The 19,468-nt window shown below is 50.8% G+C and overlaps 1 long non-coding RNA gene across 1 annotated transcript in view; it reads left to right on the top strand.

Annotated features, from left to right (window-relative positions):
• The window catches only part of LOC147029195 (uncharacterized), a 32,854-nt gene that overhangs the window by 13,113 nt on the left and 273 nt on the right, over window positions 1-19,468 (top strand). The window contains exons 2-3 of the long non-coding RNA XR_015056971.1: window positions 13,424-13,529; window positions 17,138-17,242. This is a non-coding gene — a long non-coding RNA (uncharacterized LOC147029195). The remainder of the gene's footprint in view (window positions 1-13,423; window positions 13,530-17,137; window positions 17,243-19,468) is intronic.

Here is a 19,468-nt window from a genome sequence, read left to right as displayed (position 1 = left end):
CCTCACACGGTCTCCTGGCTGGGACACGTGGCTCACTTTGGCAGGCACGACCCTCTGCCGATTCTCCCGCTATGGCACCCCGGGCACTACACTGCCTCCGAGCCTACCAGCTCCCTAACACCGGGGAGTGCCCCTATGGCACCTCCCCTGAAACGCACACGTGGCAGGCCGGCCTCCCGGGCCCCTTTCCGAGGGTCACCCGTGCCCACTGCACTGCCCACGCGGCTAATGGCGCGCCCGGGCCCCCGCACCAAGCAGGCGCACCCTGCCCACTCTATCCCGGCCCCCCATGGGCCCATGGCCTACCGCGGCCGACTAGCCTGGTGCCCGGGGTACCCTCTCAGCGATACTCACCTTCGCAGCCACGCTCCCAAGCCCGTCAACAGGGCTCCTGCACCCCTCCAAATGGGTCTCGAGCCTACTTTCCCACCAACAGCAAAACGACCTCCATTTTTCAATTTGACTAACCCAGCTAACTCACTCTACACTGACCCCGGGGTCCCTTGGGCGGGAGTCACTCCTCCCCCCAATCACTCATCGCACCATGCATTCCCCATTCACTCCACACACACAGACCCGCTGGCCTCACTCACTCAACATGTACACGTACTCTCCTCACAACTCACCAACTCTTCAACACACACACCGCTGAACTCTGCCATCCTTCTAACTACCTCCCCTAACTAACTCGTGCTCCCACGTCGTCCCTTAAACTAGTAGCACGTTCCTTTTAACCTACGTAGCTAAACTACGTCCCCACTACACATCCACAAGTCTGTCTCTGTCTCCTAACTCAAAAATTCATTTTATTTCCCCACCTAAATCTGGCTGCAATCCCTCTAACTAATCCATTCCACGGACTCCATGAGGACTTACCCCTGCCCCATGAAGTCGGTCTAGCTAAGCTAACCCTTCCCCCTAACTAGTTTTCATCCTGTGCCCAGGTAAGGGGGTCTTTCACCCCTTGCCCAGGAATCCTGTACACCCGAAAGTGAGGCTTTGCTTTTTTTTTCCATGCGCAGCACCTGCGCGGCAACTCAGAGCTCGCGCACTTTGCACCTGCCCGTGACGTCATGCAGCTGCACGTGTTCCTCGTCCCTCCTTGGACGGTACCATCCAGCAGAGATACCCCTCCTGCCGGATTCCAACCACACGTGCAGCCATGACGTCACCGTGCGCAAAAAAAAAACCACAAGCCCCACGCTTCGAGGGGTTCCCCACGCGAACACATGTGCTTTGCCCGTTGGAGCTTAACACACACGATCGCGTGGGGAACCCGTCCGGTCCAAATCCGTAGTCCTGCCTAAACTTTGTCCGTCCGCGGGATCGGCAAATCCACCGCTGGCGTTTCCGGACCGGGACTTCACTCTCGCAAGCGAGCACGTGGTGGTCTCGTGCGTTGCACAGCACGAACCGCGTGCTCACTGCTGGGTGAACCCGGCACGGTCCTCGAAACAACCACAGCCGCTACTCGGCTTTCTCTCTTCTCATGTCGCCGTCGTCGTCTCCATTCGACCCACGCACACCTGCGTGTTACGACGCACACAGTCCACTCCATCACATTCACACGGGGAGACGCGGCTGCGTGCTCCCGCATGCCAACCGACATCTCCCTCTCATACCGCTCTCTCACACACACGGTCTCCCTGGCACACAGCGACCTTGCACACGGCCGTTCACTCACGCGTGCCTCACTACTCACACAAACCATACTACTCACACGTGGTGCTCCATTCACTCGCGCGGGGGCACTCACCCGCGGTGCCTCACCCACGCACGCGAGGGCACTCAACCGCTGTGCCTCATCCACACACCGTGCCTCACTCATACACGCGGGGGCACTCACCCGCGGTGCCTCATTCACACACACGGCGACACTCACACACGGTGCCCCATCCACACCCGGCGTGCTGGGAAGCACGCACTCTGGCACCATCGCCACCACACCACTCACACACGGGGTCGCTTCCACACACGGGGACGCACTCACACCTTGCACCACACACACAGGGACAACCACACTGGGGATTCGTGTCCCCACAAGGGTCTCCTGGGCCTCTATACCCCCCAAGCTCTCCGTGCACCCGTCCACAGCACTCGTCCCCTCAACCTCGCAAAACACGACCGAACTCACCTGGTCGTGACTCGCCTCAAGGGGGCATACTCCCTCCCCTCGTTCCTGGAGGAGGCCATCCCGCTGCTCGCACCGGGTCCCTACACGCTCCGCGAGCTCAACCCCATTGTCCTCCACTACCTCCGTGTGTGCGTGCGCGTCACTTACCCCGTCTTCATCGTGTAGTCTTCCCTCTATTTTTTCTGTCTCCCGTGTCTCTGCCAACTCTTCACCCTTTACCTCCCTTGTCTCAACTATTATTTCTGTTGTCGTCACCTCGTGTCTCGTCTCACACGTTTTGGTCTCCCCATTTAATTTTTCCCTTTCGGTCATCGTCACGACCCTCGCCCAACACGTTCCACGAATTATTTTTTCACCCGCCTCCACCGCGGGCCTGTCAGCCGTTGCACCCCCACCCAGCTCGTTTGCTCCCACACGTGAAGTCGCCATTCCCAGCTCCCTGGTCACGGCCTTCATGCCCGCCTGCAGGCTTCGGCCCATGTTCTGCGTCTCACCCCGCAGCTTTTTCGTTCTTTCCTTCATTTGCTGTGTACTCGCATCGATCTTTTCGTTCATGCTTTTTATTTCGTTTTTCATATTCGTTTTTACTTCGTCCATTTGCTTGTTCATGTTCGCAATCATCTTCGCTGTCGTTTCCGCATACATTTTTGCCAGCATGGTGTATAGCTGGGTCATGTCGGGTGCGCTTGGGTGAGCCGTTTCGGCAGGGGTCGGGGAAGGGTTTTGGTGGAGAGGGAGGAGGAGGTGTCATACACTGCGGCCGCTGCCGCACCCATTTCGACTCTGGGTTCAGTTGGGCGAGTCCGTGTTCCTGCACAATCAACATTTCCTGCTCAGGGATTCCATCCTGGACCATGGATCCCTACACATTCTACATCCATTTCTAATACCCCCGGCTCCCGCCGCCTTGAGACGCCATCTTGCTTCTCGTGAAGGGTTAATTTAGCTCGCTCGAAATTTGGAGGGGAATCGGGGGTCGCTTCTCTCACCCTGGACCGATTCCCGTAAATTTAGCCGGAGACAGGAGAGCCCGTTTTCCTGTTCTCCGATACCAGTGCCGCGAGGAGGGCGATGAATTTGTATCCCACTCCTGACACCAGTGTTGCGGATTTCGCGCCCGCCAGCGTGCGACGGCCACGTAACTCGAATCGCGGCACGTCGCCCACCGGACGGACAATCCAGTCGTGACCCTCTCGGACTAACGCCGGGAACCAGTCACGGGTGGACCTTTCGGTCTCACCGCGATCGAGCCAATCAGCCCCCGCGTGGGATAGGGTTGCTCGCCAAATTCGACCTACCCTAAGTACCCACGCGGAGGGTAGAGCCGGGCGATCGCACCTCGCCGCAGGTCGACTTCGGACACGGGCCACTTAAGCGACCCGTTCCGTACTATCAGAATAACCGAGCGGTGTTATCGTCGACCTCGACGGTTCGATTAATTATCGGGCGTACTCAGCCCACTACCAACCCTTTACGTGAAGCAAGATGGGGATTCAATGGGGAAAAGATGAAGCGAAGCGGGAAACAGTTCAACAATAAAGCACATTTATTCGCGGCACACGGGAAGCACACAAAATACAATTCCACCAAATGCACACAAAACAGAAAACGCAATTCCATTTACACAAAAAGCAAACATAAAAGTGAAAACACAGTGCAGAGCTAATTCCGACTACCGAGCACACGGCAACACTTATACAATTCTACTTCACAGACGGCGCCGACAACACATACCCAAAACCAAGGAAAGAAATACCCTCAAGAATGAGGTAGGCCTGGGGCCGAGACCTGGTCGGGCCTACCCGTCTGGTGATGAGACGCGGAGCGAGCGATGGCCCCGCAACCCGCGGGCCTCGTGGACAGTGCCTGGCAGGGGTGGGAACGGGGCCCCCTTGGTCGCACTATCTCAGCGCGGGGAAACAGGAGGGGGGTTGCTGATGCTCGGGGTATAGAGGATCTTTATTATGTGCGACGAGCGTCTCCACCCTCGGCCGGAGGTCGCGCTGCCGGCCTCCCTCGGGCGCGCAGCTCCTTGCACGACGCGAGCACCCTTCGTCCGACTCGCCGCCTCTCCACAGCTCGTCCCCTCCGTTCCGACTCCAACGCACACGACGAGCAGCTCCACCGCCCGCGAAGTCTTGACTCTCTGTTCCGACTCCTTCGCCTCGTTCCGACTCCTTCGCCTCCGTTCTGCTGACTCTTTCGCTCCGACTTTTACGACCCCCTTCTTCCTCGTTCCGACTTCTTACTACTCCTTTCTTCCTCGTTCCGACTTCTTACTACGCCTTTTACTGACGAACACCGTCCTTTTATCCCCCCGTAACTTCGCCTTTGACCCCCTCCCTTTGACCTTTCAACTCGCTCCCCATTGGCCCGACAAAAAGTGGGCGTGAAGGCTTTTTGATCCACAAATTTGCATATATCGATCGCCCTGGGGGCGGGGCCAATTCGCCCCTCGCTCACCGATTGGACGGCAAAAAGTGGGCGTGTGTCGTTTTGGATCCGTTTTTGAAGCAGAAAATCCGTGATTTTGTACACGCTGTTCAACGTGCGCCCTACACGAGTCCAGCATCGGTGCCCATGAGTGGCGCGGGACGGCGGCGATGCGATGGTGGCGAGTTGTGACGGTAAAGGCCGTGGCGGTTGTGGTGAAGCGGTGGTTGTGGTCGGTGGTTGATGTTGTGGTTGTGATGGTGGCGATTGGTCCAAAATAAAGATAGTAAAAGAAAAACGGCTATCCTGAAGAGTCGCAGCACGTATAAATGACATGTATTCCCACTAGACAACGGGTTTGGGCCTAACTACACATGCACTTACCGAGATACCTCACCTAAGGGACCTGAATGGTGGTTTGCGAATCTGGTAACCACAACACTACCCCCTTCCCTTTTTACAGACTCGTCCCGAGTCGTCAAATTTTCGTGTGCCATCATGTGTAGTTTTCCCCTAGTACATTTTACCTACGGATCCCTGAGTGCGACATTCATGGTATTCGTGTCCCCAAAAATAAATAACCTAAGGGCTGCGTAACTATCTAAACAAACTCACTCACACGGACGACTTAAATAAAATTGCCGGCGCTAAGACAGACATGCCGGGGGCGCACTCATATGTACAGTACATCTTAACCTTAACTTACAAATTTTACACTAAACCATGGCCCAGGATCATTGAACTCTGCAAAGAAAAGCAGTTAGCAGGGAGCCAGGCTGCCCACATGCAGTCTCTGGCTCAAACAATGCAGGTGACAGGGAACGTGGCTGGCTGCTCACACGCAGTCCAAAGCCTTCCTTTTGAACTGAACGCAGTGAACCACAACGGTGCTTGGGCTGCACAACGCAGTCTCCGTGCCAGCTCAAGTGGCACACGCAATGAGCACAACGAATGGATGCATGAACACAAACACGGTGCACGGGCCGCCACTGCAGGCCCGTGTTGTAGCTGCCAACAGGGCAGTTCTTGCAGCTTGCAAACTGTTGCTTTCTGATCCTGGCGCACATGGAAACGAACAGGGGGGGGGGCAAAATTGAACGGGGCTGGTGTACGTGGGCAGTGGGCATGGCATGGCAAAGGTGGCAGGCAAACACAGCCCGCAGAAGAAGGCCGCTGCAGGCAAACTCAGCCCACAGAACCAGGCCGGCACAGGCCTCGCAGCAAAACAACAGCTGCCGATGAAGTTGGCCGGCACAGGCCTTGAAGAAAACAGCCAGCCGGCAGATGAAGTGGGCCGGCACAGGCCTTGGGCAGCAACACAGCCAGCAGATGAAGCTGGCCAGCTTTTTGCCGTTCAGTGGAGGTTGGTGGAGGAGGAGTGCGGGTGGTGCTGGCCACTTGGAAGGCGGGGGCGGCCCTACCTTCCTGTCTCGCTCCCACCTGTCGCCTTTGCCTGTCACTGTACATACCCACTCCCTTAATTTGTCAAACCCCAATTTAGCCCCAACTTATTTTTTTTGTTGTTTTTATTTTTACTTACCCACTATAAATCGTCCCCTAACCCCCTTTATCGTCCTTGTTCGGCTAACCTATTCTGTCACCTAGCCTACTCCCAACCCCTACCTTCCCTTCCCGGAGGGGAATAAGGAAGAGCTAGCGTCCTGTGCCGAGGCCCCCCGAAGCCTCAGAATGGCCTCCCCAGAGCTCGGCGATCTTAACACCAAGTGGGTCCAGCGGCCCACAACGACAGCGAGGGGATGGATGGTGCGGAGGGGCACATCTCCTAATCTACCCTAACCATTTAACAGTTAAACTACTCCCGGGGCTTTCAACAAGCGCCTCGCTTAAACTATTGGTTCTAACAACCCAGATTCCCGTCGCCTGTGTTGGTGTCCTCACAATTTCGGGCCTCGCCCCCCAATTTTCTCTCCGTGCCCTCACACGGTCTCCTGGCTGGGACACGTGGCTCACTTTGGCAGGCACGACCCTCTGCCGATTCTCCCGCTATGGCACCCCCGGGCACTACACTGCCTCCGAGCCTACCAGCTCCCTAACACCGGGGAGTGCCCCCTATGGCACCTCCCCTGAAACGCACACGTGGCAGGCCGGCCTCCCGGGCCCCTTTCCGAGGGTCACCCGTGCCCACTGCACTGCCCACGCGGCTAATGGCGCCCCGGGCCCCCGCACCAAGCAGGCGCACCCGTGCCCACTACTCTATCCCGGCCCCCATGGGCCCATGGCCTACCGCGCCCGACTAGCCTGGTGCCCGGGGTACCCTCTCAGCGATACTCACCTTTCGCAGCCACGCTCCCAAGCCCGTCAACAGGGCTCCTGCACCCCTCCAAATGGGTCTCGAGCCTACTTTCCCACCAACAGCAAGACGACCTCCATTTTTCAATTTGACTAACCCAGCTAACTCACTCTACACTGACCCCGGGTGCCCTTGGGCGGGTGTCAGTCCTCCCCCCAATCACTCATCGCACCATGCATTCCCCATTCACTCCACACACACAGACCCGCTGGCCTCACTCACTCAACATGTACACGTACTCTCCTCACAACTCACCAACTCTTCAACACACACACCGCTGAACTCTGCCATCCTTCTAACTACCTCCCCTAACTAACTCGTGCTCCCACGTCGTCCCTTAAACTAGTAGCACGTTCCTTTTAACCTACGTAGCTAAACTACGTCCCCACTACACATCCACAAGTCTGTCTCTGTCTCCTAACTCAAAAATTCATTTTATTTCCCCACCTAAATCTGGCTGCAATCCCTCTAACTAATCCATTCCACGGACTCCATGAGGACTTACCCCTGCCCCATGAAGTCGGTCTAGCTAAGCTAACCCTTCCCCCTAACTAGTTTTCATCCTGTGCCCAGGTAAGGGGGTCTTTCACCCCTTGCCCAGGAATCCTGTACACCCGAAAGTGAGGCTTGCTTTTTTTTTTTTCCATGCGCAGCACCTGCGCGGCAACTCAGAGCTCGCGCACTTTGCACCTGCCCGTGACGTCATGCAGCTGCACGTGTTCCTCGTCCCTCCTTGGACGGTACCATCCAGCAGAGATACCCCTCCTGCCGGATTCCAACCACACGTGCAGCCATGACGTCACCGTGCGCAAAAAAAAAACCACAAGCCCCACGCTTCGAGGGGTTCCCCACGCGAACACATGTGCTTTGCCCGTTGGAGCTTAACACACACGATCGCGTGGGGAACCCGTCCGGTCCAAATCCGTAGTCCTGCCTAAACTTTGTCCGTCCGCGGGATCGGCAAATCCACCGCTGGCGTTTCCGGACCGGGACTTCACTCTCGCAAGCGAGCACGTGGTGGTCTCGTGCGTTGCACAGCACGAACCGCGTGCTCACTGCTGGGTGAACCCGGCACGGTCCTCGAAACAACCACAGCCGCTACTCGGCTTTCTCTCTTCTCATGTCGCCGTCGTCGTCTCCATTCGACCCACGCACACCTGCGTGTTACGACGCACACAGTCCACTCCATCACATTCACACGGGGAGACGCGGCTGCGTGCTCCCGCATGCCAACCGACATCTCCCTCTCATACCGCTCTCTCACACACACGGTCTCCCTGGCACACAGCGACCTTGCACACGGCCGTTCACTCACGCGTGCCTCACTACTCACACAAACCATACTACTCACACGTGGTGCTCCATTCACTCGCGCGGGGGCACTCACCCGCGGTGCCTCACCCACGCACGCGAGGGCACTCAACCGCTGTGCCTCATCCACACACCGTGCCTCACTCATACACGCGGGGGCACTCACCCGCGGTGCCTCATTCACACACACGGCGACACTCACACACGGTGCCCCATCCACACCCGGCGTGCTGGGAAGCACGCACTCTGGCACCATCGCCACCACACCACTCACACACGGGGTCGCTTCCACACACGGGGACGCACTCACACCTTGCACCACACACACAGGGACAACCACACTGGGGATTCGTGTCCCCACAAGGGTCTCCTGGGCCCTCTATACCCAAGCTCTCCGTGCACCCGTCCACAGCACTCGTCCCCTCAACCTCGCAAAACACGACCGAACTCACCTGGTCGTGACTCGCCTCAAGGGGCATACTCCCTCCCCTCGTTCCTGGAGGAGGCCATCCCGCTGCTCGCACCGGGTCCCTACACGCTCCGCATGAGCCTCAACCCCATTGTCCTCCACTACCTCCGTGTGTGCGTGCGCGTCACTTACCCCGTCTTCATCGTGTAGTCTTCCCTCTATTTTTTCTGTCTCCCGTGTCTCTGCCAACTCTTCACCCTTTACCTCCCTTGTCTCAACTATTATTTCTGTTGTCGTCACCTCGTGTCTCGTCTCACACGTTTTGGTCTCCCCATTTAATTTTTCCCTTTCGGTCATCGTCCGACCTCGCCCAACACGTTCCACGAATTATTTTTTCACCCGCCTCCACCGCGGGCCTGTCAGCCGTTGCACCCCCACCCAGCTCGTTTGCTCCCACACGTGAAGTCGCCATTCCCAGCTCCCTGGTCACGGCCTTCATGCCCGCCTGCAGGCTTCGGCCCATGTTCTGCGTCTCACCCCGCAGCTTTTTCGTTCTTTCCTTCATTTGCTGTGTACTCGCATCGATCTTTTCGTTCATGCTTTTTATTTCGTTTTTCATATTCGTTTTTACTTCGTCCATTTGCTTGTTCATGTTCGCAATCATCTTCGCTGTCGTTTCCGCATACATTTTTGCCAGCATGGTGTATAGCTGGGTCATGTCGGGTGCGCTTGGGTGAGCCGTTTCGGCGGGGGGTCGGGAAGGGTTTTGGTGGAGAGGGGAGGGAGGTGTCATACACTGCGGCCGCTGCCGCACCCATTTCGGGCTCTGGGTTCAGTTGGGCGAGTCCGTGTTCCTGCACAATCAACATTTCCTGCTCAGGGATTCCATCCTGGACCATGGATCCTACACATTCTACATCCATTTCTAATACCCCCGGCTCCCGCTCGCCTTGAGACGCCATCTTGCTTCTCGTGAAGGGTTAATTTAGCTCGCTCGAAATTTGGAGGGAATCGGGGGTCGCTTCTCTCACCCCTGGACCGATTCCCGTAAATTTAGCCGGAGACAGGAGAGCCCGTTTTCCTGTTCTCCGATACCAGTGCCGCGAGGAGGGCGATGAATTTGTATCCCACTCCTGACACCAGTGTTGCGGATTTCGCGCCCGCCAGCGTGCGACGGCCACGTAACTGATCGCGGCACGTCGCCCACCGGACGGACAATCCAGTCGTGACCCTCTCGGACTAACGCCGGGAACCAGTCACGGGTGGACCTTTCGGTCTCACCGCGATCGAGCCAATCAGCCCCGCGTGGGATAGGGTTGCTCTCGCCAAATTCGACCTACCTAAGTACCCACGCGGAGGGTAGACCGGGCGATCGCACCTCGCCGCAGGTCGACTTCGGACACGGGCCACTTGCGACCCGTTCCGTACTATCAGAATAACCGAGCGGTGTTATCGTCGACCTCGACGGTTCGATTAATTATCGGGCGTACTCAGCCCACTACCAACCCTTTACGTGAAGCAAGATGGGGATTCAATGGGGAAAAGATGAAGCGAAGCGGGAAACAGTTCAACAATAAAGCACATTTATTCGCGGCACACGGGAAGCACACAAATACAATTCCACCAAATGCACACAAAAAGAAAACACAATTCCATTTACACAAAAGCAAACATAAAAGTGAAAACACAGTGCAGAGCTAATTCCGACTACCGAGCACACGGCAACACTTATACAATTCTACTTCACAGACGGCGCCGACAACACATACCCAAAACCAAGGAAAAGAAATACCCTCAAGAATGAGGTAGGCCTGGGGCCGAGACACTGGTCGGGCCTACCCGTCTGGTGATGAGACGCGGAGCGCGATGGCCCCGCAACCCGCGGGCCTCGTGGACAGTGCCTGGCAGGGGGTGGGAACGGGCCCCTTGGTCGCACTATCTCAGCGCGGGGGAAACAGGAGGGGGTTGCTGATGCTCGGGGTATAGAGGATCTTTATTATGTGTGCGACGAGCGTCTCCACCTCGGCCAGGTCGCGCTGCCGGCCTCTCGGGCGCGCAGCTCCTTGCACGACGCGAGCACCCTTCGTCCGACTCGCCGCCTCTCCACAGCTCGTCCCCTCCGTTCCGACTCCAACGCACACGACGAGCAGCTCCACCGCCCGCGAAGTCTTGACTCTCTGTTCCGACTCCTTCGCCTCGTTCCGACTCCTTCGCCTCCGTTCTGCTGACTCTTTCGCTCCGACTTTTACGACCCCCCTCTTCCTCGTTCCGACTTCTTACTACTCCTTTCTTCCTCGTTCCGACTTCTTACTACGCCTTTTACTGACGCACCCCGTCCCTTTTTCCTCCCCTACCTTCCCCTTTGCCCCCCCCCCTTTGACCTTTCAACTCGCTCCCCATTGGCCCGACAAAAGTGGGCGTGAAGGCTTTTTGATCCACAAATTTGCATATATCGATCGCCCTGGGCGGCGGGGCCAGGTCGCCCCTCGCTCACCGATTGGACGGCAAAAAGTGGGCGTGTGTCGTTTGGATCCGTTTTTGAAGCAGAAAATCCGTGATTTTGTACACGCTGTTCAACGTGCGCCCTACACGAGTCCAGCATCGGTGCCCATGAGTGGCGCGAGACGACGGCGATGCGATGGTGGCGAGTTGTGACGGTAAAGGTCGTGGCGGTTGTGGTGAAGCGGTGGTTGTGGTCGGTGGTTGATGTTGTGGTTGTGATGGTGGCGATTGGTCCAAAATAAAGATAGTAAAAGAAAACGGCTATCCTGAAGAGTCGCAGCACGTATAAATGACATGTATTCCCACTAGACAACGGGTTTGGGCCTAACTACACATGCACTTACCGAGATACCTCACCTAAGGGACCTGAATGGTGGTTTGCGAATCTGGTAACCACAACAATATATATATATATATATATATACATATACATATACATATACATATATATACATACATACATATATATACATATATATATACATATATATATATATATATATATATATATATATATATATATATATATATATATATATACATATATACATATATATATATATATATATACATAAAAACATATATATATATATATATATATATATATATATACATATACATATATATATATATATATATATATATATATATATATTTATATATATATATATATATATTGTCGCGAATTCGTGCCCGCCGGCATGCGATCTGCCACGTAACTCGAATCGCGGCACGTCGCCCACCGGACGGACAATTCAGTCGTGACCCTCTCGGAACAACGCCGGGAGCTTGTCATGGGTAGGTTTTTCAACCTAACCACAATCGTGCCAATCGGCTACCCGCTTAGGATAGGGTTGTTCGCCAAACTCGGCCTACCTAAGTACCTACGCGGATGGTTAATCGGGCGATCGTACCTCGCCGCAGGTCGACTTCGGACACGAACCGCTTAAGCGGTTCGTTCCATACTGCAGAGATAACCGAGCGGAGTTATCGTCGACCTTGACGGTTCAGATTAGTTACCGGGAACTTCCACCCATTACCAATCTCTTACGCGATGCAGGATGGAGAGTCAATAAAAAGAAAGGAGACGAAGCAGAGTGGGAACAGTTCAACAAGCAAGCATTTTATTGCGCAACACACGGACACAAAGCAAGCACGTATATTCAGTCACAGCAACAATAATAAAAGGCACGTATCCAAGCACAGAAAGAAACAGTTAAAAAGAGGTACTACCGACTAAGACCGACACACGGCAACACTTACGCAGTTCTACTTAACAGACGGCGCCACCACAAGCATTTCCACAAAAAGCAAGGGAAAACGAAAGAAGTGGCGACTTCCCTTTTCGTGGCTGGTGAGTCGCTCTCCCATGACCGTCAGCGTGGTCGCGCCTGGCCCCGACCTCTCTCGCCGCCGACGAACCCTCTCCGGCACTCCTCGTCCGGACGTGCAGGTCCACCTCACAACCGGCGCTGCCGCATATCCCGTCCATGCCTCCGTTGACAGGCCGCTCGCCAAGCTGCGAGCGCAGGACCTCTTCCCCCGACAAGACAAGCAGCGCCAAGAAGAAGACGACGTCCAGCCCAGAAGCTCAAACAACCCAAAGAACACAGGATCCCTCGAAGACAAGGAGACAGGAAGCCTCGAAGACTACTCAAGGTCCATGCTGTCCGCCTTTTGTAGCGCGGGGCTCCGCCCTTCGCTCCGCCCCGTTTTCGGCCCTGCCTCCCTTCGAGCTTCTTGGAGAAGCCTCTCGAAGGAGGGCGTGCCCTCTCGCTCTCCCTGCACCCCGCCCCGTGCGGGGCCGGGGGAGTCAGTTTTGGCTCAGGGCCAGGGAATTATTCCGCCAAAAAGAGGCCCCCACCTTTTCTCACCTTTGACCCCCGGCTCGGATTGCACTTCTATCGCACATGGTGTAATGCGAATTTCCACAACCGTAACAATATATATATATATATATATATATATATATATATATATATATATATATATATATATATATATATATATATATATATATATATATATATATATCTGTGCAGTGTCTGTCCCATCATGTGTTGTTACTCAACTACTCCCTCAATCTTTTGTCTCATCGTACCAAATATCTGGGCTGCACCTACCTCGACCGTGTGCGCGCGCGCGTGCATACATTCTACCAGAGCCAACCCATCACTTCGTTGCCAAATTAATGAGATGAAGGAACAAACAGAAAAGAAAAGACGTTGTTAAATTGAGCTTTTATAAATTTCTGTTAGATGGAATTTTGAAAATAATTGAGAATGTACTTCCATGCTTAAAGTATTATTCTTTTTTTTTTCAGATCCTGTTGATTCAATATTTTGAAAATGTGGTGCTTTCAAGGCACACAGAAGAAAAAGAAGAAGAAGAAGAAGCCGAAGAATAAAGGCAAATTGAATCAGATTGAGGTAAAGCATTGTTATTAGCTCCGCTAAGCCCACCAGAGGTGGACGGAGGTGATGTTTTCATCCCTGTTTGTTTGTATATCAATCACCTTCAGGTCACAATTTTAAACTGATCTTCACCAAACTTTACCAAAGAGTGGAGTTGATCATAAGCAAGAAGCTAATTGATATGAGGTCAAAAGGTCAGCATCGGCCAAAGGTCAACAACTTTGTCACATTTCTAAAATCATCAATTTTCACCTGATTCACTTGAAATTTGAACAGTGTTTGTATTTCTTGTCACTGAATTCAACCACGCATTATTTCTGAGTAGTGGGGCGGATAATTTATGTGAAATCAGTGTGCCCTTCTGGAAAGAAGCATGAAACTTTGCCCTCGGGGGGGGGGGGGTTGGGTATGCCGATTTCAAAAATTGCGGGAACCATGATGTCACTCCAGCGGTTCTCGCCAAAAATTAAGAAATTCAAAATGGCCGCCGCAAAACACATTTTTGCCCATAAAACAGCTCTAAGTAGCCCGATTGCCTTGATCTTGATGTCTATACCTATGTTTTTGAGGTCAAGGAATACAATAAAACACATGTGAAGACTCTTAACACATATCTTTGTTGTAATTTTTTTTTAAAAACGCCCATAGCGCAATTTCCTACAACAGTCAACATCAAAAGTGAGTGCACCGATTGCCATCTTGGCACCAATACAATTTTTATGAGTTTAAGGGATCCAATTGTGTGTCATTTGTTCTGTTAAAGGGACACCTATGCTACACAACAAAATGACATGAACAAGTTCCAAGAATTACCACCAGGGGTTTACTATTGCTCCAGTCACCAGGTTTAACTCTGTACTATTCAGCCATGGAATGATCAGGTACAACACATGTAGTTCCTTTAGAATATGTATTTCTCAATGCTGCAGGAACTATATGATGGAAAAACTCGGAAAACCATGTGCTCAGGGAGCAGCATATGTGTCCATTTAAAATGTCGAATTACTCCAACATATCAGTCACTATGTCACTGTAGTGTTGTGTTAACATGGCCAAGATTTACTTCTTCCTCTGTTGCACTGTCCCGAGCAGAAGCACAACTGTGTACATGGCAGATTTGCTTTGACACAAGTGCATCTTTTAGTGCATTCCTTTTTGCATCCGCATTTCAACAGTTCTTGACAACCTTTGGCTGCCTCTGGCAGAGTAGACCAGCATGGCGTCCAAGGGAATCATCTTTCACTCTCTCCCAGCCCCATATATCTGGTGATGGGGCATTGTGCTTTCCTGCAAGTGACTTCTAGGTTTGGAATATGCTGTCGGAGTTTCTCTGCCAGTCGAGTGGAATTGATGTTTCCAGTTGTGTTACCACCAAATGTTTGAAGCCGCTCACAATACAATGCCTTGAGATCAGTAAGTTTGAAAACATGATTCTGGTCTCCTCCCAATTGACCATATTCCTCAATATAAGATACCACCTCAGCAAATGCAAGTGAGTCTGCGTTGATTTGGTGACACTTTTCAATCGAATGTCTTCGTTGAGATCTATGTTTGTTATAGAATAATGTCAAGCACTTTAAGTGATATACAGCATCAATAGCGATCATACCTCCAACTGATAATTTTGCCAACAGTTTTGTATCTCGGAGTTCTGTAGCGATATTTCGGACACGAGTATCAAGGGATATTGTTTCGGCTTTGTGAAAGTCCCCTGTTGTTTCATCACAGAAAAAAACAAGCTGGTCGATGACTCTCTTCTGTTTCCATTGGACATGCTGGAGTGGTTGAACTGCGAAGGTGTTTTTTTCAGTGGTGACGGAACTGTATTCGAACATGCCTTTTCTTGCAGCTTCCTGGCTCTCTCCACTTTTGTTGCATTTCACAGGACGTAACATGCTTTGTGCCATTTCGCTTCATGCTCAGCCAACGTTTTCTCCATGCCGTCGCCATCATCGAGTCGTGAAATGTTTATGCTCAATGGCACATGGTTCAGTTCATTAAGGGCAGATAAATTCGTAGCTAGTGTTACATAATATAACCTTTTATGGATGGGTTTATGAGATTTCCACCATGTTCTTGACACAGAGCACAAATGTCCCAGTTTGTCGGTTGAACCGGTGCAGCGCATGCCCGTGGAGCAAGTTTAAGTCTTTTGGACATGGCAATCAGTTAGATGATCATCACCACATGGAAGTCACTGGTTTCTGAAAAATAGGAAAGATAACTTGGTGAATATACTTGAATAATTGTATTTCCAGTTCATCTCGTCACGTTAAGGTCTGGATACTTTTGATTATAATCCTGCTGACGAGAAATATCATGATCAATAATCTTTTCTTTGTATCTAAACACTGAAAGAAGCTCTGAAATGTGAAATCACTGAAATGAGTTGAATCAATTAAGCATGTATAATGTGAGACATTGAAAGTCACCAATGTCATCTGAATGTTCTGCATTGAATGATGAATGAGTAAAACAACAACGTCAGATTGGATGATGAAAGTTTGTGTTTTATTACATTTATTACATTTACACAATTTGCTATGCATTTATATGACAATGGTGCATGAATAACATCAAGAATGTGCTAAATTCAAGCCTTACCAGGTTTCTGCTCTAGTGGCATGAACACAATTATTTAAGGAATTAAGGTTAGGGACAAATCACTGTGATACGTTTCTATGAAAATTAGTGTTATAACAGCAATATTTTAAAATTTTCAGCTTGAAGATGTAGGTTATGAGTCTTCTCATGTGTTTTATTGGATTCCTTGACCTCAAAAACATAGGTATAGACATCAAGATCAAGGCAATCGGGCTACTTAGAGCCGTTTTATGGGCAAAAATGTTTTGCGGCGGCCATTTTGAATTTCTTAATTTTTGGTGAGAACCGCTGGCGTGACATCGTGGTTCCCGCAATTTTTGAAATCAGCATACCCAAACCCCCCCCCCCCACCCCAGGGCAAAGTTTCATGCTTCTTTCCAGAAGTGCACAACTCCACCAAAAAATGTAACATATCCGCCCCACGAGAAGTCAAAATATACCAAAGGTCAACAGCTTGGTGAAATTTTTTAAATCCTCAATTTTCATGACCTCAAATTTGGAGAAGTTGAATGCCGTGAACAAACTTTGGTACATTACGGGTCATGAAGTTTGTGGTCAAGTTTTATCAGAATCGTGTTTGTAGTTCCAGAGAAGTTGCAAGTGTTTATGGATGGACGGACGAACGACGCACCATCCCATAAGCTCCCCGGAACTGAGTTCCAGCTAAGCTGAAAATCAGGATCTAAGGGGGACCACTGGGGGTTTGAACTCCAAAAAACGGTTTTTGCTCTCTTTTCCAAAACCACAGACATGATTTTGAGGATACCTGATCACAACCTTCATCACGCGTGATGTACCAAAATCGGGGTCTAACGGCATATAGTGTGTGTGTGTGTGTGTGTGTGTGTGTGTGTGTGTGTTTTGGGGGGGGGGGGTGGGAGTTGCCTCCAAAATAGGTATTGACAATAACATTAGTTCAGTGGAACAATTTGCTGAGTCCTTCCCACATTGATTTCCTCCTTAGTATCACTCTACCAGCTGAGCGCTCAGAGGTAATGCCCATATTTTTTTCTTTTTAGATTTCTAATGATCTCAATAAAAAAAGAAATGTGTTGAAGAGAATCCAAAGACTTTTCTCCAACAAACACAAGAACAAGGCAAAAGGGCAATCCAGTCCTTCTGAGGTGAAGTATTGTTAATGTCGTCTATATTTGGAATGTTTCTTCCCTTTATAAACAGCACAATGAGTTATTTCATGTTTTTTAGTCCGAAATGGGGGGGCTTATGGATTTGGTCTTGATTTTTGTGTGCGTGTGTACACGTGTGCGTCCGCAACCTTATCTCAGACATATATGGACCAATGTTATTTGCACTTGGGACAAAGCCAACACCTGATGGTGTACATATGCACATCCGATCCAAGATGGCCGACTGACGGCCAAATAGTTTTAAAAACCCTGATGTTGAACACGTTCTCAACCATTTCTCGGACATGCATTTATTGGAGCTGTTTAAACCTGGCACACAGATAACTAAGGATGGCTCACATATGCACGTCATTGATTTTTCAAGATCAGATCGAACATGGCCGACTGGCAGCCATTTTGTCACTTAAATGCATTCCCAACCATTTTTCCAACATGCATGGTTTGATTTTGTTCAAACTTGGCACAAGTACAGTTCACAATGGCGTACATTTACACCTAACTTTATTTTGCGATCTGATCAAAGATGGCTGACTGGTGGACTGGAGGCCATTTTAGTTTACGTCAATGTGGGCTCGCCATTTAACCCCATGCAGAAAAATTACAAAAACAATGGGGGCTCTGACATTTCATGTCTTCTTTTTTTTTACTTGTTATTCCCACGCTTTTTGAAAAAAAAGGCAATATTGGAATCGGCTCTGTCTGTCTGTTCATATCTGTCCGTCATACGATCTCCTCCTAAACGGTTCTGCAGAAATTCACCAAATTTAGTCGTTATCATCAACACATGGCAAGAATGTGCAAGAACAGTATCATTTTTGGCCCGGACATCTGGCGCGGGGTCAAAAGATCAAGAACCGAAAAATGCAATTACGGACACGTTCTTCAACACTTTTTAAATGAAAATTTCAATGTGAAATCAACATTTGGCGGCGCATGAAATGTGTAACTATTTTTTTGGGATTTGACCCCCGGTTCATTTCCCTGGGACCTGGGGTTACAGACATCAAAACGGGGAAAAAAAAATTTAACTTAAAATGCGGCATTAGGTCACTTCTGGTGGAACTTTTTGCCATATTTCAACTTTGCTTTGGAGTGTGTGTGTGTGGATTTGAGATGTTGGAAGTTTGTGGACTTGAGATGGCGTGCCATCAACGTTGCTCTCGTTGATTTGTGTTTATCGTGGTCAATTCCCGCGAGGGTTCCGTGGGGCATGTGGAACATGGTGGGCGGCACTCGGGATCGCTCAATAACCCTTTTCGGTGTTTATCGTGCATTTCCGCCCAAGAGATTCCAAGTCATCACATAATTCCCCCCAAAAATATTCCTGCAGCTATATACTGGAAACTTTTCATGACTGCAAAATTTTAGAGATGGCAAAACATAATACAAGTGATATATTAGACACAAGACAACACACTGTGGAACAGAATCCCAGAGGAAGACTCAGCACAACCTACACAATCACTTCAACAGCAAAGAAATAACCGCCTTTGGGCTTTGAGCAAGCACGCACACACGCACACACGCACACACGCACGCATCTATATTAATATTTCGGCATGCCCCTTTCTTTGTTCCACCATCAGATTTTTGTTACTGCATGAAATGAAACAAGATTTGGCACATATACTCATGATATTATTGTCTTCCTTAAGAGGCCCCTCAAAATTCGTTTTGATGCATTTTCACAAACTCCAACGGATTCCATTCAAATTCGGTACGATTATGGCTTTTGGTCCAACTTAGCTCATTGGCTATAAAAATTTTTTCCATAACAATTCCGATATTCGAAAAAAATCGATAAATCGATATCCCTTATGGGATTTTCCATTCAAATCCACTCAAGTTTCAGGCCTACGGGGGACGCAAATTTCCACTTTGCCCCGGGCGCTGTTTACCTCCGCGATGCCAAGCTGTTAGGGTTAGGGTTAGGGTTTGGGTTAGTGTTAGGGTTAGCTACCCTAACACTAACCCTAACCCTAACCCTAACCGCTAACCCTAACCGCTAACCGTAACCCTAACTGCTAACCCCTAACCGCTAACCCCTAACCGCTAACCCCTAACCGCTAACGCCTAACCGCTAACCCCTAACCGCTAACCCCTAACCGCTAACCGCTAACAGCTATTCAGGAAATTTGCAAGAAAGCCCGAGCAACGCCGGACATTACTACTAGTCACTTATATGTCATGAGCTCATTCTTC

The sequence above is a fragment of the Eptatretus burgeri genome, chromosome 4 (genome assembly GCF_056783735.1).
Source record: "Eptatretus burgeri isolate ZD-2024b chromosome 4, Ebu_testis_v1, whole genome shotgun sequence".
Taxonomy (NCBI): Eukaryota; Metazoa; Chordata; class Myxini; order Myxiniformes; family Myxinidae; genus Eptatretus; species Eptatretus burgeri.
This window is presented reverse-complemented; position numbering and strand designations above follow the sequence as displayed.